The sequence below is a fragment of the Ambystoma mexicanum genome, chromosome 2p, assembly GCF_040938575.1.
Source record: "Ambystoma mexicanum isolate Mex_15411 chromosome 2p, UKY_AmexF1_1, whole genome shotgun sequence".
In the NCBI taxonomy this organism is placed as follows: Eukaryota; Metazoa; Chordata; class Amphibia; order Caudata; family Ambystomatidae; genus Ambystoma; species Ambystoma mexicanum.
In genome coordinates this window covers 1,082,322,863-1,082,348,060 of record NC_090923.1, presented here as the reverse complement: position 1 = coordinate 1,082,348,060, position 25,198 = coordinate 1,082,322,863, and positions in this window count along the sequence as shown.

The window sequence follows — 25,198 nt, the reverse complement described above, 5'->3', positions numbered from 1 at the left end:
CCGCACACCCAACACTGGGGTGTTTCTCTCACCTGCCTCTGGACCCCCAGAGAAAACGCCTCTGGGTCTTATTGCATTTGCTACCCATATCCTTGAAACGCCCCTGGGAATCCCCAGTGGTTCTACTGCATCTGATGCCCATTCCCGTATCCCCTCAGTGGCCCCCCTCTTCCTCGGGACCCATGCTGTACATCCCCCACCCTATGAACTCCCCCCCGCGGGCGGTGGTGCATACTGCATCTGTGGTGCCCCTTGTCCTCCTCTGCTTGTTAATTCTGCCCCTTCCATGGTGTATTTAGATACCTTCTTCTGTACTAACTTTGCCTCCTCCTGCTTTCTTTCCTCTTTCTTTTGCTTGCATTCTCTTGCATTATCCTACAGTAATGTAATGTTGTGATGTGTATTTCGGACAAGGTTTTGCTTCAATCCCCACCAACTTGTTTAGTTGCCTTTGCACCTGTTCTGGCAACCCTTGGCATAGTCTATGGTAGAATAATGCCAAAATTTTGTCCCACGGTTCCCGCGTTTCAAGACGCCAAAGCTCTTGAATCGCCTGAATGTAGCGTAAGGGATCTTCGTCTTCCCCCATTTTGCATGCCATAATCGTACTGCTGTCTGACGTGTCTGGGTATTGTGTCCATACGGCCGTTCGGCAGTTAGCAAATGGTGCGCCATTGTGCACCATGTCCTGGGTGGTTACTTGTGGGTAGCCCACCCTTCTCCATACATCATCAGCGGCTTCCTGAGGATAGCCACACGTAGCCCCTTTACATCTCCAAATGCTAATTTCCATCCCACTGTCATCCTTTCCATTTCATATATCCATTTCCCTGCACCTGCAGTAAACAAAGGTAGCCTACACCTCCGGTTTTCCTTGTCTATATGCTTCCATGGTTTGTATTGAGGTCACCCCCCTCCCTTTTCCAGTAAGGGCAACTGTGTGAACCCGATCTCCCCATTCGCTCCTCGTGTCAGCCTGATCTGCCTATCTGATCTCTTGACATCCTTAATTCCAGTGCATGCCTTTGCCGGCTCCCCCTTCCTTTGCCCTGGAAAATCTCTAAGACTCTGCATGTATGGGATCAGGTCAGCCATATTGCATGATTGGTGTCTGGGCTACTGTGATCTATCATCCTTGTCACCCCTGTATCCCTCTGTGTCTTTTCCTACTTCCCATGTCACGCTTCTATCTGTGCTTCTCCCCATCGATCAAGGCCTGGGTCGCCCTCTTGCCTCATCCTCACTTCTCCCTGCATCCCCATCTCAGTCAGTGTCCCCCATGGCACTGTCGAAATCGTCTGTGAAGCTCAGTCTCCTTGAGGCTGTGTCCTCGCTTAGCACCCCTTAAAGTCAATCAAGTTCCTGCTACCCCTTCTCCCGGCGGACCCCACGTCTGTCCTGTCCGATGTAGTGGCAGTCCTGTCCTGTTTGGTGCCGCTGTCTTGCTTCGTTCACGTACCTCCTACTTTGTTATCTATCATGCCCATTCCTCACTTTGTCCTTATGTCTCTCACTGCACCCTCCTCCTGCTCCTTGCGTTTACGCTCTCTTATGAGTCGCTCTATTTCCCACTTTCTCTGTTCCTGTCTCACTAAAACGTGTCTTTCCTTCTTGTCTTCCTCACTTCACCTCTCTAACTCTTCATGCTCCCTCCTCCTCATCTCTCCCTGCTCCCGCTCTTTCTCTTCTTCCGTTTGCTTGTCTCTTCGCATTCTCTCATTTCTCTCTTTTTCTTCCTTCATCTTTCTGCATTTCTGCTGCATCCTCCTGGAACATTTTCCAGAGCTCAACTATCGCCATACGATTGGCCAACGTCTTCCCCTTATAAGTGTCCTGTATGTGTGTCTGTAATGGTTGCTACTCATTTTTGGAGAAACTTCCGCATTGTGGCCATGGCTTAGTCAATTTACCCTCTGTGCTTTTCATCCATTCCGCGCTATATTTACAAATCTTGTCCTTATATCATGGAAGGGCCTTAAATAGATGCTGTAGGAGCGTATCCCCTGCACTTCCCTTGATACCTTGCCTTTATACTTACTTGACCTCAAGTCTAGTCTTTCGATACTCCCGTTATTACACAAACACAATGAATATCTTCAACTCAGATTTATTAATTTCACAAATACCAGCTCTTAACTATTCTTCTCGAGCCTCTCCGGCTCCAAAACAACCTGCCAGGCATTCTCTGTGCCCCGCCGTTCTACAACTCTCTTCCGCCTCAGGCACAACCAGCAATCTTGCACCTGTGATTTCGGTGCACCACCATCGAACAGCCTCCTCTGTCAATTTTAAGTTTTTCAACACTAACTTCTATACCTCTTCATACTCTCTGAGTCCGATGCGCAGACCTGATGGGTGACGTCACCACTTCACTAAACAAGGGAATGCTAGAGATCACTTACAATGCTCACAATGCTAATGTCCTGTTACACACATTTACACACCCCAACATGAACCCACAGCTGTCTTCCTGCCTCCTAACGTTATACCAATATTTCTAGTGTTCGATCTGTACTGACAGCGTCGCCTTGCAGATAAAATGCCTCCTCGAGCCTTAACCCGAAGAACACCTTCCGCAATATAGGCTCACTACCTTTGGTAAGCCTTTGCACATAACTTCTGTCATCTGTGCCCTTAAGCCAATAATCTAGGTTATTCACCAGAACCTTTTACCTCGAATCTGAATGTTCCCTAACCACAGAAACGACATTTACCTCAGTTCCTTTCCCTACTACACTTCAAAATACTCGACACTGCTAAACAATACTCAACAATACTCCAAAGATACTCAACAATACTCATCACCACCCACCGTTATTTTCCCACACCCCTTAGTTGCTGTGTGGCTGAGTCAATACTTACACTCCATGATCCATTGACGCTGTTTGGCTACCGGCTCCCCCAAAGCTGCCACGCCACCCTTCTGGTCTGTTGGACTCCTCACGGACCGCGGGCATGATATTTCCAAGCTGGCTCCTGATGGCGTTTGTATGTGGGGGCACAACCGGATGCAGGAAACCATCCCTCTGATGCCAACTTGTTGGTTTAGGTATGCCAGAGGTCTGGGGTTAATACAAGCTTACCTGTTCAGCTCCCAGGGCCCAACAACCCTTACCCAGTAACAAACGGAGGACTCAGCCAAGGGCAGTTTAGAACTATTGTTTATTACAAAAACTGACAGGGCTGATACAGGACATTCGAGCATTCCCAGAATCACACCTCCCATTCCTGTGTCGTGCTGTTTTGTGGTCCTCTTGCGTCACAACATGGGCCCTTCCCCGAAACCCTATCAGACTTTCTGGTTGCATGATCAGAGTGGTATCCCTTATGGACAACCCCTATAGATCTTAGCTGACTGGCCCTCGTATGTCAGGTTGCTGGCCTGCCCCTTCCCCAAGAAACTATCAATACATTGTTTCAGAGTTGCAGGAATACCATTGGCCTTTGCCCTCTGCCATCCACCCTTGGAGTTCTGTCCTCTGATTGGCTGGAACTGGTCTCCCCAGGCATGGGAACCACGTCCTGTTCTCAGTGCTCTGTGCACCTCTTCATGGTGATGAGTGACTATGTGTTACCAATGTATCTGTTAGCAGTGCCACTTTTGTCTGTGAGAGTGCCCTCAATGTTGTAACATTGTTAACAAGTCCATGTTTCACTTCATGTCTGTGTCGCTGAGAACCGCTGAGAACCGTTTGTCTTCCCACCAGAGGTGAATGACCATTGTCTAGCTTGGCTGCATCACGTGGTTGAGGACCACAAAATTGAACTCTTCTGGTCTGCAATTTATGAGGATTTATTCTGTTTTTCTGCAGATGGCCCCTTGTTTTAGGTCTGGAATGTGTTGCTTGTCTCTGACCTTGGCTGCGAGCCCTGGCCTTCCTGTTCAGTGCAGCCTGGTTCTGCTTTCCCTCCTTTCTTGCCCTGCGGCTTGTGGCCTCATGTGATCCTCATTATACTCATACTATGATTTCTACATATCTATTCCATCATATGTTTCCCATAGGCTAGTAATGTTGGGTCCTCCTAGGCTCCTTATGTGATCCTATATTTCCATAGGTTTAGTTGCCATGAGCATCTGCAAGCTTGCTCTGCAGCTCTTCGTTGCCTTGCGTTCAGCGTTTCTGCAATTGGCTAAAGAGAAAAATAAGAAAAGCTTTTGGCAGTATGTATATGTAGCTGTCCTCTATCTACAGGACTGTGTAAGCATGTTCTTCATGAGTTCAGGTGTGTGTATGTGTAACTTTGTGCATGGCTGCGAGTGTACTTTGTGACTAACGTTGTTATGTCGTAGTGTCACTAATGACGTCAGCACAGTGGTTTCTCTGCATTAGTCAACATCATCCATCGAGGCATTTGGGTCCAAGACCAATGTTGAACCACCTGTATCCAAAAAGACATTGGATAAGGTTTGAACGTCTGTCTAATATAACATTTTTCGGCATACGTGTCAGTCACTGGTCCTCCTGGGGACAGGCCGAATAGTGAGTGGCTTCATGCGTTTTTGACTCTTTGGGGCATCATGTTCATGGGGGTGAGGAAAGGGCATTCCAGGGACCCTCTCTTCAGTGGGGTGCTGGGAGTGCTGCAGCACCCCGTGACAATCTGGAGGGAGCTGAGCTTTAGAGCAGAGAACTTCACTGCATTTAAAGTGTTTTGTATTGCACAATTTTCTGTGTTCAAAAACAGTTCATCATAATGAATGATGGGCAGAATCTTTGGATTCTGGCAAACGTCTTTTATTGCTCTGATGTTTTTTTTATTTTTTTTTATCATGGCTTTTTGTTACTGGAACCACGTACAACCAAGTACAGTTCTTACTTGAGTCGAATGGAGGGTGAAAGGAGAAGACTAGGCTAATGTTCTTAAAACACACAGGCGTTTCAACTAATGACTAAGCCAATGCATGCTTTTATACTGAAAATAATGTTTGATTTGCATATGCAGATTGTTTGATAATGCAGCTTATATAGCGCACATTTACCTGCTAGGAGGCATACTGCATGCAGTTTACCGAGGAGTAGGCATCAGGGACGTTATTTCACCAAAATTCCTGGAGTAGCAGAAGTGACATCACACATCACTTCCTGCGATGCCATCAGAGGTCAAGGGTCGTCATTTGACCCCACCCCAAAGTGACATCACAGGAAGTGACGGAAAACAACCTTTCACCCGTTTACAAAGCAGGAAGTGGCATCACATAGCATTGTTCCTAAGTACACTATTAAAAATATGGTTTACAATATCACTGTAATGTGATATACATTTCATACAATAATAGATCACCATATATATCATTAATATCAATGTGATTAGGCCCATATTACCAAATTACTGTGAATGCAAACAGATGCCCAAAGCCAAATGATAATGATGTGTTATTATATAGCACTTGCGGCTAGGCGCTTTATTTAGAACAAATATACATACAATATCACCCAAGCTGTGTTGGTATTCATTTATCAACCTCAGAAGCATGAAAGGCTGAGTTGGCCTTGCCGGGATTCGACCCTGCAACCTGCAGATCATACACACGCATCGCAGCAGCGAGGGCTCAGCCCACTGAGCTATCCTAACGGCTATGACTTTGTTATTGGCTATAGTAAAATGAACAATTACATGTCTGAATATTCTCAAAGTCAGAAAGCAAACTACACTCTGTAGGGGATACCATTAAACTGGTAACTGAGATCTAACAGCAGGCCAGTTACCTGCAGGTCTGGTGCAAAGTGGCCACATGTCAAGCCTGCGTGGATCTACTTTTCAGGCTTCAGATGTTGGCAAAATGCATACGATTTAGATGGGTCATAACTGTGTATTAGATCATTTAGAGTAGCGCAGGGAAAGCAGAGCCCTCACACGGCATCCCGTACTCTGGGCACTCGTTACCTCATACATGCAAACATCCTGAACAGCATTCCATGGAGAAAGGAAAGATAGACACATTACAACAAAGCATTAATTGTGGCACAATGAAATCAAGGGCCACTGTATGTGCTATGGTCAAACATTTCTACATTGTACACAAGCTTTTAGGCACAATGATTTTGTCAAGTGACCGAGGACATCGAGATGGAATGTTTTGTGATGATCGTAACAGGGACAACGGCAGAACAAATATGCAACTTTCGAAAAGCAAAATACATAGGGCTTGATTCCCAGAAGCGTTTTATAATGGTGCAATCCCATAGGAAAATGCTCTCTGTATCAGGCCCATAGTCCGAAATGGATGCTCATTCTACTCTAAATGCTTTTTGGAGGTTTGTCTTTGCATTGCGAATTTCAGGTGTTTAAGAACAGACTAAACCAGTGACTCACCCCCTGAAGTGTGCCTGAAATAAACCTTTAATGAGTCTAGCAATTATTGTATTGAATTCCAGAAAGACAAATTATTGTTTAATGCTATTCTTTCGAATTTAGGGTCACTGCTCTAAGTGTTACACTTGTGGAACCCCCTGTTTTTTAAGAGGCCTGAACAAGAAAGCCATCCACTCCAGAAACAGGAGCTTCAATTGAAAAAAAGAGGTTTTTTCTTCATTTTCTTAGGGGCATCCAGGGAGACCACAGTGGTAGCAAGGGATACCCCAGGTGTCGCAGTTGCGACCCTTGTGACCCCCAAATGACATCCTTGGGAGGCGTACTGCATGCAAAATATATTCATCTAATATACTGGGTTTTTAATATGGGCCCCCGGTCATTTTGGTAGTCTCAGCAGAGAGGCCAATGATTGACTGGATGTGCAATCAGAACTCGCCTATTAAACTCCTGCGCGGTTATAAAGCGTGCATTAAGGGGTACTGTGAGAGGCTACTAACATATCTGAGGAGTACTGTTATAGTGGCATTTTCACCAGTACTTGGATATCTTCAATAGGAGCAGGACAGCACCTACGCTTCTCAAAAGGGATTCTATCATTTTAATTTGCACATTCAGTTCTCAATAAGGCTGACGCAACTTTTTTGTGTTCGTTTTTAAGTGATTTGTGTTACGTGTGTGTAATGAATATATACAGAATATAACACACAATAGTTAACAATCATTAAAAGACTTGCCAATCAAATAGTCCGAGATAACATTGTAAGGTAAGTTAACAATTAGAAGGCATCCACGTAGTTTATTAAGATTACAAAAAGTGTAGGAATTCACGCAAGACCTTAACATTAGAAAACATTGAAGCAATAGATGAGAAATATTAATCGAAATGGACTACAGAACATACCTTCTATGCAAGAGTATGCTACTTCTCTGTTGTGCTTTAATTTGAAAAGGATTCTACTATTTAATAGCCAAAATGCACACGTATTCCTCAGAAGAACTGCTTTGTAGCATCGAATACACTTTTGAAGGGAACATGCAAACATTTCTCAAAAGAGGTGCTGTTTGTTTATTTAACAAGTACATTCCCCCCCCCCCCCAGTAGGGCCATCATACATTGCAATGCAAAAGCGGCTACCTGACTTAGAAGCTCATCAATACCTTAATTGGCACAATGCCAGCATTTGATGACAATCTCAGCGGACTTCCAAAGGACTGAATGGCCATAGTGTTTGCACTGTCCTCCTAACATCTGGAGCAGGTCAGAGACAACCCCGCCCCCTCCCTCCCTGGCCAAAAGTGTATAGTCCTGTGGGGGGCTTGCTTTCGTCCATACTGTGCAGCATCCGGCCAGCTTCGAGCCCTCTTGACGCCTGGCAACAGCCCACACAAGGCACTATCTACACAGGCCAGTTGTGATGGGCTGAGACGGATTCACACGTCAGGCAGCCTAATGTGTGATTGACACTGCACCAGCCCTATCTGCCTTCCAGTGCAATTGGCCTGTTAGAAAATACGTCTCAGTTTGTTAATGAAGATGGATTGAGATTGATGTGTAATCTGTGTCCCGTTTTCTGGTCCTAAAGAGAGTCTGTTGTGTTAGACCTGCGGGTAGCAGCTTTATGTTCAAGTTGATTTGACTAAGGCTCCCACTTTTAAACAGGGCGCAGTTTCCAAACATTAACAGACAATGGGCCTCAATACGACCCGGGCGGTAAGGTATTACCGGTACCGTTAAGGGCACTGGTGCCCGTAATCCCTTACCGCCCAATTACGAGGTCCCTTTGCGGGTCCCTACCATAACGGCTGTTTTTACCAGCCGTTAAGGAAGGGACCCGCAAAGGGACCTTGGAGGTAATTACGGTACCGCAATTTGCGGTACCGTAATTACCACCTTCCCCATTCCCATTGAGCCCAATGGGGCAAAAATGGGAATGGGGAAGGGCCAATGGTGAATGGGGAATTACCGCCCCGCCAACCTTGGAATGGGGCAGTAATTCCGCCATTGGCCATGGCGGATTCCGGCATCAACCATGGCGCTAATAGCACCAGGGTTTAACGCCTGAGTCGTAATGAGGCCCAATAGCTCATTCAACTGGTGGCGCCATCACTTCACAGCAGGTTTGCTATACTTTAATAGGACAGTAATGTCATCCCATAGAAGAATCGATTTACTTTCAAACAGCTATTATGTGGAATTACTTATGGTATCTGCAGCTCTCACACATGATTGTTATATATCATTAATGCCCTAGAGCAGACAGGGGGCCGAGAACCTAAGGCTTCAATGAGCATAGCATCTGAGATCCCTTCTCCCTGCCTTAGCAGAGTAAGAGGTGGGGTCGTCGCGGTATTGCAGGGCGGTGCCACAAACCACAGCGCTCTTAATGCAGCACATAGCCATCGCGCTTCATCTTCTTCTTGCCGATAGGTTTCATCAATCAGATGTGATTGACCCTCATTACTCCATCTTCTCGGGTTATGATATGATATGATATGATATGATATGGCATTTGTAACGCGCCTATACACAAGTGTTTCAAGGCGCGAGGTTGAGTGTGTAGTCGTGGGTTTAGGATTCTTCTTGGTCTGTGTGGACTCATCACAGTAGGGCTGGTTTCACAGGGTCTTCGACGTGATGGGCTGTGGGTAGCTGTCGAAGGGGTTTGCAGTGGTGGCAGTGAGTCTTCTGATCAGAGGGTTCGGGTTCGGATCCAGTCCTTGGCAGAAGTTCTTACTCAGAGTTGCTAGATGTTCGTCCAACATCTCAATGTCCAGGTCTCTGTGAAGGTCTGCTATCCTTGTGAAGATTGGAACCCCGGACAATATCCACAGGGGCTTGTTCTGGACTATCTGAAGACTCTTCCGGTGTCGCTCATGGCCATCACCTCGTCTGCTTCCATGTATATGCGACTGACAAAGCCCTAGGCATACCAACCTTTCAGTGGCACAAGCATGAGTCTGGCATTTTCATATGTTGGCAGAGCTTCTGCAGAGCCAGAGAAACATCCAGTCTGTCTATAACATGGGAACAGCAATGATTCAGATTCGAAGATCATCTGTAAACACCAGCCTGTTGGTAGATATAGTTCAGGCATTTACGGTTATCAGGTTTAATGTTTCATTCCTGAAGCATGGCTTGATGACATCATTTTTCTTTTGCTAAGATATCTGTGTAATGTGATTTTCAGATGTAAATCTCAGCTCTGCCGACTTAGTCTTCCACTTTTCAACAGAATTAAATACTTTGAGTGAGACAATGCCAGCACTTCTCATTAATGTGAATTTGATAAATGGCTGCACAGCACTGTGAAGAGACTAAGGGCCTCATTACGAGCTTGGCAGTATTTTGGCAGTAAATCCACTGAAATACTGCCAAACATAATTAGCTTACCTCCACTTGAGCCCCGTGGATTTACCCCGGGATTCGAAGTGGGGCTAGAGAGGTGTAAGTCCTAATTTATGGAGTCTGTAGGACTCTGTGGGGATTTCGACTGAATTACTGCTGCCAGTGATAATTCCGGCGGTTTGTCCGATTTTTGGCAGTAAGGTGGAGAATTTACTTGCAGCATTTTGCTGGCAGTTTATCCTCCACTTTACCAACAAACCTATAATACGGCAGTGTGATAATGCAGCAGTAGCACTGCAGCAACGGAATTACTGCCATGTTACCACCATTTTATTCCTGCACCGCCATACCCGTTATGAGGCTTTCCCGATCAAGGTGTTGCATAACAAAGCACTTAGCAAATTAAAATGTTGTTAAGCCTCCAACCTGTATAAAACCGTTCAGCAGATACCCTCTGTAACACCAAAATCACATCGTGTTTGGCAGTTTCGACGGTATCCTCCAGTTGGGCGGAGAGATCTCTTGTTATTGTGTTGGCCTGGACACGAGGATTCAAGTATGAGAGGTAGTCACTGTTGACTCAGAATACCACCCCATCTTTCCTGATGTCACAGGTCACCTCTTCCATAAGGGCAGGAAGAGTACACCAAGAAATTCCCACCTTGTCTGGTGAAAATCTTTTCCAAAGGGATACCGTGGTCGATACTGAGCAGTCATTTGGGATTTGCCCAATTATCTCATTACCTAAATCAATTGAATAATGTTGGACATCAACTGCTATTCCAATAAAGGTGCCTGCGCCCAAAGTGATACTTCGAAGGTAGCTGTTATCCACCAATATTCGAATGGTGTCGTGTTCTAGGTCGACTAGGGGTGGCGGATGTAAATACAAACCTTGTTGTTAGAGATGACCATTCAAATTTATATACGCGTCCTGATTTTTGGGGTTCTGTCCTCGCTTAATTGTTAGGGGAATTGTAAATTGCTGCACCTGTCCTGGTATGGTAACCTCTTCTCTCACATGGACTCCAACTGCATAAGGCAGCAATTGAGCTGACCGAAATGCTTTTTCAGTGTTATCGAAGGCCACGGGGCAACACCCTATTTGGGTGTATAACAAGGGGGGTGGTTACCGCTGTTCAAATTTAGACAATTCTCAAATTATAGAATGTTACATTTAAAGGGAACTGGGGTGTTGTTTCAAAGTAATCACCCTATTCCAGACTTGCAAGAGCTTAAACATGGACTCGCATTTTTCTAAGAAACAGAAAAACAGATCAAATCATGTCAATTGTTGTGCACCCTTTTCAATCAGGGGACATGTGTTTATTTACATGTAGTCTAAAAGAAAATCAAATAAACATCTTCAGGCAAAAATAACTCATTGTGCAACCTATTGCCATGGTGTATGGATCAAAGAAAAATAGACAATGTTGAACACTAGGATTGTCCTCATTCAAAGCAAAGCATAGATTCTGTGTTCAGGAGTGCGACCAACATTTATATTTAGTTAGAAGGATATTCTCTTTACATGAACCTGTCTGCAAAAAATGGTAGGTTCTTAATATTTGAACCAAAAATGTTGTTATAAAAAGCATGTATATACACAATTGTGCTACTACTGTGGTCTGCTGACAGAGCTAAAGTACTCTCTGGTGCAGTCAGTGTTTATGGCATCAGGATATGATACAATTGTACCAAACAGAAAATTCACACGGAAAGTTAAGTACATTGGGGGTCATTACGACCCAGGCGGTAAGTACGCCAACTTTACCACCATGGAGTAAACTACGTTTACACCATGGTGGATGGCGGATTTACCGCCCCATTCCAAGGTGAGTGGGGCGGTAAATCCCCATTTCCCATTTTACCCTTCCCCATTCCCATTTTTGCCCCATAGGGCATAATGGGAGTGGGGAAGGCGCTAATTACGCCACCGTAAATTACGGTGGCGTAATTAGCACCAAGGCGGTTTAGCGCCATGGATTTTAACGGCTGCTAAAAGCAGCCGTTAAAATCGGAACAGGCGTTAAGGGATAACGACGCCGTTAACCATTAACGCCTGAGTTGTAATAAGGCCCATTGTGTTCTGTGGGCGCCATTAGGTAGCTGTGTACAAAACATTGCGGTCAAGAGAAAAAAAGGGAAGTACACATCTCAAGTGTGGTATTTACAGAGTCTGACTTTTTACAATTTAGTTAGAAAAGCCTAGTTCTGTTGTTTTGTAGTGAAGTCTTGCACATTAGTGGGGTGGTGGCCAATCCCCTATTTGGGACCAGGCTTTATTATTAATTAGGTCCAAATTCATTGCAAATCGATTGAAAATGTCACTGCCTAAATAAAAGTTGGAAAGGACATCTCTCATGACCCAACAATTACATTCTATGCTTTTGTCACCAATGGAATTGTTTTGCATTCACCGGCTAGGCAGGAGTTGTTTGCAATGTGTGGTTTCCAGGCCTACTTCCCATTTATCAATCAATTTAAATGTGGGAATGGTCCGATCTTTTGGGAGTTTCCCAACTAATGTTTATCTGATGAAGTTCTTCAGTTATTCATAATCTGGTGAGAACAGGCTCCTCCCCCTCATTTAACTGAATTGGGGAAAACAGCTGTTCAGCCTTTATCTGGATGTCGGTCACGCTTTGAGCTGGTTTTTCCAGGTCCCATCTAATGGGTCTCAGGTTTTCTTCTGGTTTGCAACTAGTAAAACATTTCAGAGTATTCCCTTCCCGTGTGGACTGCCACTTAAAACTAGGAGGAAGGTTGATGTTCAAGAATTTAGAAGGGTTCCCATCACCAGTTTGTTCTCTTATAGAGGTGACCGTGATGTCTGGGACCTGATTGTTCTGGAAATTAAATTCCACTTTCTCCGAATGTTGTTCAATCACATGGCATGTGCCATTCAAACTCAAATAATGTGTGCTTTGTTTTAGTTTGATCGTCCGGTTAGTTCTGGGTCCAGAGGACCTTGTTCACACAGTCAATCGGGGGTGATAAACTGCAAGGATGCCATTCCCCAATAGACAAGGTGTGCCCTCTGGAGTCACGACTATCACCGGGTATTTCAACCTTTGTCGCCCACATTTTATGTCCAAATCCACAGTCCCTTGACGGAAATATCATTCCCTTCGAAGTTTTAGAGCTGTCTGGGAAGAGGTGTGAGGGGAATTTGATGATTCTCCCCCCTTCCTGAGTTCAGTTGGTTGAAGGCCTTTTTATACAGGGGTGTGGCCTGGGATCGAGTATCTGATAATGCACACTGACCCTGCACCTTGACAGGAGCATAAAATCTTCCTTCTTTCTCCTCAAGGGGGCAAAAAAAATTGAACTCCAACACTGCGGGATTTTGGACAGTTTTCTGTAAAAAAAAATTGGCATCCAGACAAACATAGAGTTGGGGGATCCACTTTCTCCCCTGATTCTTTGCTGCCCCCCTTTTCCTGGAGACAGTTCCCAGAACCTGTTTGGGGGGAGGATCCCTGTGTGATTTTAGGGTCATAAGGGTGACATTGTTGGGGTTTGAGAACTTCTTGCTCTGGGTCAGTCTCCATACTTACCTGTTGAAATCAGGGTCTTTTGGGAACCGTCTTTCCTTGGGTGGGATCCCTCAATCCCCGAAAGAGAAGATTTACTTACCTGAATCCTCCATGGATTCTTCTCCTTCAAAATGGATGATGCAGACTTCCTCGACAAAGTGGGTTTTCTTTTGCTTTCTCCTACTTACCCTCTGTTCTCTAGGTTCCAGCTTTTTGGGGGTAGAATATTCATATTCAGGCTCAGAGGTTTCCAGGGGTTTTGTTCCGTGGGAAAGGAAGCTTCCTCTAGGGCTTTGCGTCTCCCCTCCACCTGGGCCTCCTTCTCAGGAACTAGTTGGTTGACAGAATTTTCTTCCAGTCATTTCCCCTTCAAGGCATCACACCCAGATGTTGGGTTATTCTGGGCGGCAGGTGTTGCGGGTTCAACTGAGCCCTCAGCATGCAACCCACGTCTTGGGTTTGTTGTTGGACTTGTCGCTCCAGTTGTGAAACTTTTTCTGGTTGGTAAGGCGGTCTTGATTCATACATTTGCTTCTCCTGGAAAGGGCAACTGTCCTTTCTCCCAGAGTAGCTTGGGTATTGGAAGTTTTCCTGATAACCTTTCATCCTAGGTCTCCCTTCTCCCAGAATCAGGAATCAATTGTCCTAAAAGCGGGTAGAGAGAGGAGGATTATTCTGGAAATTAGGGTTTGTGGGCTACCTGGGAAACAAATTCAAGTTGGAAAGTGGAGTATTACTTCCCTCCGGAGGGAAGTTTGGAGGGAGATTTCCTGGGGTGGTACTTACCTGAGTGAACCCCCATTGTGCTGGGGGAGTACATATATATCCGAGTATAGGTCGTGTACCTTTGTATTTTGGACTTACATAGGTGGCAGGGTCAGAAGGGTCATTTGTCTGGTGTCTTGCCTGACTCCACCTCAATTGGGCTGAATCCGAGGGTCTCCTCTGCCTGTCGTTCTGCTTGTTGGCAGAAGGAGTATTTTTAGCCCCCGCATCTCCAAGTCCAATGGAGGGATATTTCTTTCCTATGCCACCTTCGCAGCAGCAGGTGTGTTTGATGGTTTGGGGGTTTTAGGGTTATTTTTATTTTCAGAGGGCTTTTGAACCTCGTAGATCCTGGTAGCCTGTTCAATAACCCAATCCAGGGTCCTACGCTCATGAAAATCTCTCACTAATTGGGTCATGATGTATTTCAGGAGTGCATGGAAGTATGTATTGATGAATGTCCTAATATTGGTATTCACTTGCCTAGAAGTCTGGCCAAATACTTATTTCAAATCCTGCACAAACTCTCTTGGAGCCTGGTCTTCTCCACACTGCAGGTTGTATGCTGCCTTGCAGGCCTCCTGTGGGTTTCTGTGAGTGGAAAAGTGTTTTAAAATGGCCGCCTTTTAGGTAGACCCTTTATGCTGATCTTGATCCTCCACCCCTATGAAGAAGCTGGAGTACTCAGGAGAGAATGTCCATTTGTTTTTTATATTTTTTTTATTTTACATTTTTAAAGCGCTCACACAGCCCGCAGGCATCGAGGCGCTGTTACAGAATATATATTTTTTTCTTTAGTTGTATAATTGTTTTTTGTGTGTCTTTATAACGCGCTTAAACACCCAGAGGTTTCTAAGCGCGGACCCGGGAATCTAACCTCTGTTGCTTCGTGTCATCTTGCTTCCAAGGCGCACACTTTGCCACTGAGCTATACTCCCGGGACCATTTGACAAACTCCATGCAGTTCCCATCATTTATAATTACAAGTGATGTCATCATTTGTTCATACAGCTCTAAATGCTCCCATATTGAATATTTGGCATTCTTATGGTAGGAAGTCATAAAGCTCTTCATGGCCTTTCACAAGACCTTTCTTCTGTTTGGCAGACTACCTTTTCTGCTGCACCTGAGTCCACTCACCCTCTGACTCAGAGCTGCTACTGTTGGTGGTCCATTCCCTGTCCTCTAGACGCTCCCTACATCTATGAGACTGGGAAAAACTCACAGAATTATGGGGTATGTACTCTTTTCTCCTTTGGTACTGTGAACTCTCACGGTCATTTCCCTTGTAATCCCTTTATCGCACAGGAGTGTACTCATCCTCCTCATCCCTCCTTCCAGGTATGCCAGGGAATTCCCCCCATCTCCCTGATTGTGTGGAGGTTTTGAAGATACTCTTTTGAGGACAAAGCTCTGGCTCTTCTCTTTCTGTTAAGCAGACTAGGTGGTCCATTTTTAGTTTCATTTTCTGCCAGTCCAACTCCCTGATCTTTTCATCATATGAGTCCTTGTGGTCAGAAGTATTCGCTACTATATTTTTGATTCTGATCCGGCTTTCTTTCTTTCTGCTTGGTAACGCTGAATCCTCATTGATGTCAGATAAGGACTGGCCTTCTGGATCAGTTGTACTGGGCTGGGGTGAGTGCAGCTGCCTCAGGTTTCCCTGTTCTTGATAAGTGGTATGCATGAGGTCAGCTGCACTATGGACATATGAAGTAGTTGATTGGCTTGAGGTCCCTGGTAGAGTGGTCACCACTCGGTGATCAGAGGGCACTTTGCCAAACCCTGACTGGTCATGGTGCCTCAAAGCCTGTTTGTATTTGGCTATTTCATTTGCTAACCTCTCACACCTGTTTTTCTTGGTCCCTATCTCTTGGTGGGATGCAGAGACCTGGGTTTTTCACTCAGACACATGTACTTCTAGCACTTTACTTTGGGCATTAATCAATCTTTTAGTCCCTTGATTTCTTCATAATGGGTCTCCTTTTCATTTTGGGAGGTGTGCATCATGCGTGCATATTCAGGGCATTTGTTTTTCAGGAGAGTAATCTCTTGCGCATTTCTACACTGGGCTGCCTCCACTAGGTCAATCTCTGCTTGCCTCACACGTTCCATTAATTGTGCATTTTATTTTCTCACCTAATGTCAGTCAATTCCTGAGAATCTGACTAATTTTTCTCTGCATCTGTCTTTAACAGACACAGGCTTTTTTCTTTCATCAATTGCTTTCACTGTTGTTTCAAGGTGTCCATAATTTGGTGCATTTGATCAAAATCTCCTTGGGACTCTACCCCTTTGATAATTAATTGGCTATTGCCGGTTTTCAATTGATTTATTTGCGATTGAAATGTGATCATGTCCTCCAACATAACTCTATTATGAGTAACCTAAACATTTAATTGTGTTGCAGTGTGCCAAGATTTTCCACACACTCTTTTTGCTCCTCATGCAATGCAGAGAACTGCATTCCGAGCTCTGCATTTTCTTGTTGCTGCGTTTTCAACTCATCTTTCAGCTGTTCAATGTGGCTCTGTTGCACGTTAGCTTCTAATTGTTTCAGCTCGTGCTGGGTTTGATTCAAAAGCTCAGCCTGGTTTTGCACAGGGGCCACACTATTCTGATGTTGTTCTTCCACTATCAGCAAATGGAAGTGCATATATGCTGCAAGCTGAGCCATTTTAATTTGCTCATCTCTACTGTTTTGTGTCACATAAAAGTCTATTACAGCTTGATGTAACATACCATTATCCTGCCACTTGTCAACATTTGCAGAGGGTACCTCCTGCATCAGTCTGGCATGCCACATTTCATGTTCTTCCTCCACCCGTTAACCTTTGATAAAAAATATTTGGATAGGATGTGCTTCTGGGTCATATTGATTTCTATGGTGCTCATTTTGAAATGTATTCGGCAATCTTATATACTCTCTACGCAGAGGCAACATCTCAACCCGTTCCTGCTTAGTTTCTACTAACAATGTCAACTCAAAATAGTTCTCTTCAATCTTCTGTTTTCTCTACACACCTTTCTGGAACCCAGGGTACAGGTCTGAGTGGCACTTTAATAAAGCAAACACAACTTTCAATGCATTACACCCAAATGAAAAGTCTGCTGCTACTGCAGATGTCATAAGGGAAAACTCTCAATCAATTCCCGGCCACAAGTCTCATATTTGTCACAGTTTATTGGACGGTCACTCTCAATTCAGGGAGTTCCTTTCTCTCTGATCAAGGTGTCGCACAACAAAGTGCTTAGCAGATTTAAATTTGGTTAGGCCTCCAACCTGTATTACACCATTCAGCAGATACCCTCTGTATCACCAATAAGCTAGAATAAATAATTGTGTATATTTATTTCAATTTCTGTAATGAAAAATAAACAAATCACCATAACAACAGCCACCAACTCCGTGGCATAATACAATAAGCACAAATGCAAATTACTCACATCAATTGACTGACATGTATTCCTTAATAGATGTTCAGTTACCACAACAAACACAGGTTGCATTTTAAGTCAAAGCACACGTAGGATTTCTTTGCACATTAACAGATAGCAAACTTTAAAAACACACAGTGAATGCTTGGTTTATCACAATGCTCTTTTCTCCCAGCAATCCCCCACCCCAGGCAACAGTTAAATATGACCCCTTAGTTTGAAGGCAAGGTACAAAGAATGGGAATACAATCGGAATTTTGTTTGTGCTTTTTATTTGAAAGGCAAGGTTTGGGAAATGAACCCAATGGTAAAATCATTTGGGGAACATGCATTCAAATGAAATGCCAGGCTTTGGGATTCTGATTTGGGAATCAATGGAAATAAAAGGGAAAATTAATTTTGCACACACTACATTCACTTGAAAGGCAGAGTTTTATGGATCCTTAGTTTGGGATTAAGGACATCCCTCTTCTGTAAGTAAGTCAGGGGTTACAGGAAAATAGGGTCACCCAATTACTTGATTGACTATAATGGCTGTAACATACTGGGCATGACATTTGTAAATTTCAAATTGTGACAAAAATCATCCTGTGATCTTTTCTATATGGGAATTAATTGAATTAACTTGAATTAAATGTGCTAAGGGTCTACACAGTTTCACCCCCTCACCCACAAATAAATGTAAAGGATTAAGGCAGGTCGTTCCCCACACAATCAATAGCTTTGGAGATATATCTACTTACATAGTAGTTCTCTAGTCTCAGTTCAGGAGGTCAGCCAGATTTCAGAACTTCTTTTGGGAATAGGTAGGCAGCGCACACCACTAGTCTCTATTAACAGCAAGGTCTCTCCAGCCACAGTTCTCTCTCAGATAGGGCTCCAAGCTTCTAATTGAAAGTCCCCAGCTGGTGTCTCAGAGCCTCCTGTCGATCTACTCTCCTGGGTGTTTGCCTTTCTTCTCATCAGCTCTCTGTTGTTGTCAGTCTTATCTTGCCTGTCTGCTCTCTTCCTTTTGTCCTTATGTCCCCCTTTAAATTGAAACTGAGATTTTCTAGTGCTGATGGCACTTACATAGTATGAATATTCCCACGGTACAGATTGGAAATCTCTCGTTTTCCCGTCCCACCAGTCTGCCCACTGCCAGCTGATAGGGCAAGAAGTTTAAAGGTCTGTATTATGGATAATGGGGGAGGAACAAAATGCAAAATTTCAAAATGACATGTTTTTAAATATTTGTTTTTCAAAATCTCACTACATGGTAATTACTTCCACTTTTCCGATAACTGCATGAACATATATATTTTTGAATTCTACAATGCACGACAAATCGGGGAGTATTAATTCTATTTCGGCATGACCTTGCTGCGAGAAGCTGTCATTTGTTCTAGTTTACTCCTGAGCTGAACAAGTAAACAATACCCAATTTCACAAAACACAGACTCATTTTTCTTTCTATCAACTACCCATGTTTCAGATTTTTAGGAGTGTTACAAACCCATTTTCACCTGTACCTCAACTTACACACAGGGCATATGGTTATTTCCATAGAACTGACAGGCTGTTTTGATCTTTGATATGAGTCCTGAATGAGCTCATTGTGATGCACGGCTCTCTCGTTATTAAGGAAAATGTGTCCCATGTTATTTGGATTACACGACATTAATATATAAGCGTCAGTTTCAAATTTCAGAAAATCCAAACAGTTTAATTTCTCACAAATCACATGACTTGAACAGTTGCTTATCAGTAATGTCTGTTTCTACACAGTCTTTGAAGAACCATTAGTGGCTCTGAGAGGGACTTTATTGGGGCCAAGCCAGCCCAAGAGGTGTTGGCCGTCTTATCTGAACCTTCCACAATTTTGATCTAACTCTTTGTATTTCTTTTGCGTTTCATCCTGAAAAACTGAGTTTCCTGGTGGGCCCAGCACAAAGGTTTTGAGTTCACATTTCAGAGGCACAGACCATTCAGCTCAGTGGGGAAACAAGAAACATAAATAATTCTAACAGAATAGCATTTTAAAATGAAAAGATGTGTTTTACCCAAGGCCTTTTGTATCGCATCTGGGCCTGTTGTCCATAAATCAAGTCTTTTTTTAATACCATGGTTAATAAGATATGAGTTTCACTTTCAGTATTAATCACACATAGCAGATAACAAGGGGGGTCCTGGGAGACTCTCTGCCAGGCATGAGTCCTGGTTACAAGAGCCTTACCCAGAGTCATTAGCTCACTATCTTTCACAGAGAAGAAATATCCCAAACATATCAGTCTTTGTCCTGCCCTGGGGCAGTCCAGCACCGAAATGCTAGGCAATTCTCCTCTGAACAAGAGTACCAACAGCAACCCCAGAGACATGTTTCGGTCTGGTTGAACCTCATCAGTAGGGTGTAGCTGTGCCTCTCTAAGAATAGTGAGCAAGGGGTCCACGTCTGGATTCCGCTAGTAATTTAGGGTGAGACCCAAAGTTACTTGAAATATGCAGATAACAAGGGGGGTCCTAGGAGACTCTCTGCCAGACACGGGTCCTGGTTACAAGAGCCTTACCCAGAGCCCTACCCAGAGCTTTCAAAAGGAACTGTATTACCATTTTTCCATGGTGTTTTGAAACTTGATGAAGCTGAAGCATGGGTAATGGAACTTTAAGGGGCTTAAAGGAATAGTGCGCTCAGAAATATTATTGGCAAAAAAGATGGCCTATAATAAAAAAAAATCTAAAAATATATTTTTTTAAAGTCCCTATGTAAAGTATTGATCAAATGAAGCTCAAACTTTAAAATGGGAAGCACTAGGAGGCAACCATTTTGTGAAATGGATGCCGCCTGTGCTTGCCCTTGCGGCCCTAATGAAGCTAAAGCCAGCCAGCTGTATTAAACAAAAGCTACCACTTGGTGGCTTTTGCTTCATTGGTGCTGGAGGACGGAGACCAGAGAATGCAGGCAGGAAAGCCGCATCTTGGTAAGTGCTAATTTCTTTTTTTTAAATAAGCACTAGCTGCAGATTTTTTTTCTAGGTTTTCCGGGCTGGAGGAGCAGCTTTTAAAACGTTGTATTTATGCTTGCGGTAGCTTCAGCTTGGAGCCCCCTGGGCTCTGGGCTCCAAGCTGAAGCTACCGCAAACATAAATACAACATTCTTGTATTTAAAAATGCTGTGGGTTCCTTTCTAAGTTTCTCGTGCTCCTCCGAGCCAGAGGAGCCTGAGAAACTTAGAAAGAAAAACCCCAGGGGAGCCCCGGGCACCCAAAGTGAAAGTCAATGCAGGCAGAAACACAACACGGTTGTATTTCCATGCCACAGTGTTTCTGCCTGCAGCAGCTTTCACTTTGGGGCTTGCAGGCTCCCCCGGGGAAGCCCGCAAGACCCAAAGTGAAAGCCGCTGCAGGCAGAAACACAACACGGTTTTGTGTTTCCATGCCGCAGTGTTTCTGCCTGCAGCAGCTTTCACCAAAGTGAAAGCCACTGCAAGCCCCAAAGTGAAAGCCGCTGCAGGCAGAAACAAAACGCGGGTGTTTTGAAATGCTGAAGTGCTTCTCACTGCGGCAGCTTTTGTGTGGAGTATCCTGAGCTCCCCCAACCCTGAGGGAGTCTAGGAGACTCCAAGCAAAAGCTGCCGCAGTGAGAAATACAACGTTGTTGTATTTGTTAATGCTGCAGTATTTACAAATCCAACAACGTTGTTATTCTGAATGTGGCAGCTTTCGATTGGAGTCTCCTGGACTCCCTCAGGCTTGGGGGAGCCCAGGAGACTCCACGCGAAAGCTGCTGCAGTCAGAATAACAACGTTGTTGTAATTATGATTTCCGTGGTTTTCCAACCACAGCAAACACAAATACAATAACGTTGTAAGTGAAGGCAGCCTCCTCAGCTCTGCTCTGGCTGCAGTAAGCAAACGTTCCCAGTAGGGGGCTTTTGCTGCTTGTTTAGTGCCGCGGGCGCAGAGCTGAGGAGGCTGCCTGAAATCACAAAATGGATGCTCCCATGTAAACACTCTGAGCCTCGTTTGCTCAAAGTGTTTACATAGGAACTTTCATTCAAAATATGTCTAAAATATCTTTTAGACTATTGGCCATCATTTTAGCAATTAATATTTCTGAGCACACTATACCTTTAAAGACACCGAAGGTAGTTAGAATAACTACAAGGGACCTGAGGAGAAGGTCTTATGAATAGCTCTGTGGATTGAACTTATTTGGGTGACATTGACCCAGCAGCACCTATTATGAAGATAGGCTGAAACCAATCCTGGTTTCCATTTTTATTGAACCACGATTTTTCTTATTTTTGAAAAGACTTCCTGTCACATTTTTGTTTAGAGTGAGGGCAAGCATAGGTTTAGACACAGACAGTCTTGTATTTTGGACTCTTAGACAATGACGGTCATTAGAAACATCAGTTGAGGTAATTACCCCTTTAGAGTTAGGGCTAGTCAGGCATTACACCAACCCAGGAACCTTAGTAAATAAAGGTTTTCAAACAAACCCATTTGAGTCTTGATACCATGTCTGTCCCACGTTCTGTGACATGAGCCCAGATATTTGTTAGGTATGCAGTCATACTAACTCCACCCAGTTATGCATTAGTTGAACACTTATACTAAAACAGTCCTGCTATGTGTTAGTAATGCAAAGGGTTACAATAAAACAGCCCAGTTAAGTTCTAAGTATATAGACAGAGTACGGAAACACAGTGCAGTTATGTGCTAGTTATGCAACCAGTTATGGTAAAACAGCCCTGATGTGTGGTAGGTATGCAGACAGTTATGATAAAACAGCCCAGCTATGTGTTATGTATTGTGATAATTAACAGGATCTCGTCACTTCTTCCCAGAGGGGAGCCTTTCCCTGTGAGGCTCTAGGGAGGTGAGTCTGCTACACAACATTGCCCCTAGAACTGCCCGTAAGCAGGATCTCACAGGGAGAGACTCCCCTCTTGGCGATAGGGACTCCTGTTCCGTGAAGGAACTCCCGAACCGTCTATAATATGAGAATATTTGGTCATCACTACCTCAAGAACTCCAACCTGAACAGACCACTGTTTGCTATTGTAATACCTCTTCCCTTGCCTCATTAAAAACCACAACCACTGAGAAGAGTGAAGAAAACATGAAGAATGTCAACAGGTTGGAATCCACTCATACTAGTAAGAAGAAGAAGAAGAATGAAGGGGTCAAAACGATAACTCCTCCATTGGAAACATTCATCACTGGGAAGAGTTGGAACCATGGAGTGATGAAGAATACTTCATGGAAACTGAGGAAGGACAACAATCCTCTGCTGTTAAGGGCCCAGCCAGATAGTGCAAGAATTGAAGAAGGACTTGCACCGAGCAGGTGTCGTCCGGGACGTTCAAACTTGGGAGGGAGAAACCTGTGGAAGCAGGCTTGTCAATCGGTCGAGAGGATGTGGTGAAGCAGAAACAGAAGCAGTCCAGGAGCCGACAGCAAGCCGACACAAGTGAAGAACTGGGAGATCCAGGTGGTGGCGTGACCTTGAGGAGGTGGACCGTGGAAGCCGGAAACGACGGCGAAACAGTCAAGCCAGAGAGAAGAACCAAAAACCGGAGAGAGAAACCCTGAAAGTGTTTACCAGCACGTAGGAAACCTGCAACCCCTGAACGAACCACTGAAAGGTAATGGAAGAGATGGGAGACCTGGTAGGAGAAAGGGGCATAGAGAAAGCAATAGCGAGAGTCAAGAAGACTTCAGGAGTCATCTCCCTTATCTCAGTAGTTGGGAAAACTTTAAAGCAAGTCAAGAATACTACGGGAAGCTGGTTGGATGCCCATTCGATGCCAGTGTTGATCTCTTAATGATGCGGATTTGGGCTCCCCTGGAGTGTGAATGGTGTCCTTTTTCCTCCGATGTTCGGTAATGGGGGCCGGGGGGCTGATGGGTGCTGTGGTGGGATTGTACTTGTGTTGTGCTGAATAGGTGGTGTTTGAACAACTTATATAGGGATTGTGGCCCAATACGTGGAGATGTTTGGGCGGAGTGAGAAGCATTTCAATTGTGTAACTTGTGGTGTTCTGTAGCATTGGGAGTAAGCTGGGTGGGAAGTGATGGGGTTTGTGTTCAAAAGGTTAAGTTTGGGTTCATGTTTGATGGGGAGGGGGTCGGGACTTGGGACTTTGGTATGAGTTTTGTGTATTAGTACTTGGGTTTGTGGTTGCTGCTAACAGGCTGCATCTGTTTCAGCGGGGGTGGGTTGGGTGTTTTGGGAGGGGGTGTGTGTATTTTGCCTTGTTCTCTTCAGTTGTTTATGGTTGCTTGGGTTGTCGGGTGGGAAAATTGTACAGTGAACATGGTGGGTGAGGATTTGAGGTTGGTGACTTGGAACGTCAATAGATTGAATAATGTCAAGAAAAGAATGAAAATCTTGCACTTCTTAGATGATCTCAAGGGTGATGTGTGTCTCCTGCAGGAGACTCACTTGGCAAAGGGTGAAATTGAGAAATTGAAGAAAGGTTGGGTGGGGCAGGTCTAGGGTGCCTCATTTAATACCAAATCGAGGGGTGTGGTGGTTTTGTTCAGGAAGAATGTCCAGATCAGGGTTTTGAAGGAGGTATCTGTCAAAGAGGGGAGAATAATTGCTCTGCTACTTGATGTGCAGGGTCTTGAGGTGTCCTTGTGTAATATTTATGCACCATCAGTGGATGACGGTTCCTTCTTCAGAAAGGTGGCACAAATATTGGAGGATTTGGGATCCAGGAATGTTCTGTTGGGCGGATATTTTAATATTGTTTTGGATGAGTCTGCGGATAGGAGTGGAAGTCGTTATAGGGGTGGTGCAGACCGACAACATTTGGCCTTGGCGGATTTGCTGTTGGAACATAATTTGCAAGACTATTGGAGACTGGAACATCCCTTGGATAGGGAGAACAGTTTTTACTCGGGTGCACATCGGTCTATTCGAGAATAGATATGTTTTTGACTGCTGGTCGGATGACGGAGTGTTGTGAGACGTGTGAGATTGGTAGCATACTTTTGACGGATCATGCGCATGTGGTTTTGCAATTGCGGCTGCGATATGCACTGACTGTGCATACATTTTGGAGGATGAATGCATCATTGCTGCAGAAGGATGATGTATTGGAGACATTGAGGAAGGAAGTGGACTGTTTTGTGGAGTGTAATCATGATGGAGTGATGCGTCCCTGTGTTGTCTGGGAGGCTTTGAAATGTACGATACGGGGCCGTTTAATTGGTGTATCGAGTGGGCTGAGGAAAAAGAGCATTGAAAGGGAGGCATTGTTGGAGACTAAACTTACCGAATTGTCAAGGAGGGTGATGGTGGATCCCGTTTGTGGAGAGGCGGTGGGTGAACTTAAAAGGGTAATGAGAGAATTTAACTCACTCATTGATGAACGTAATGATCAGAGTAACTTCTATTTCAAATGTGCGTATTATGAGAAGGGTGAAAAATGCGACAGGTGGTTGGCTTATAGGCTGAGGAAGCGGGAGGCGGAGCGGTCTATTCTGTCGATTCGTATGCATGACGGCAGTATAAGTTATCATCCGGGTGAGATAAACAACATTTTCAGAGACTTTTATGAAGAACTTTACAAGAATGAGTGGGAGGTATCAGGTGAGGGTACAGAATTTCTGGATAAGGTGGGCCTATCTAGGATTAATGTGGATGATTTGGAGTTGTTGGAGGAGGATTTTTCATTGGATGAGGTTAGGATGGCGATTGGTAAGTTGAATGCTGGGAAGGCCCCAGGACCGGATGGGTTCCCGGCTGAGTTTTATAAAATGCTGCCGGATTCAGCTTTACGATTGTTGCTAGATATGTATGTG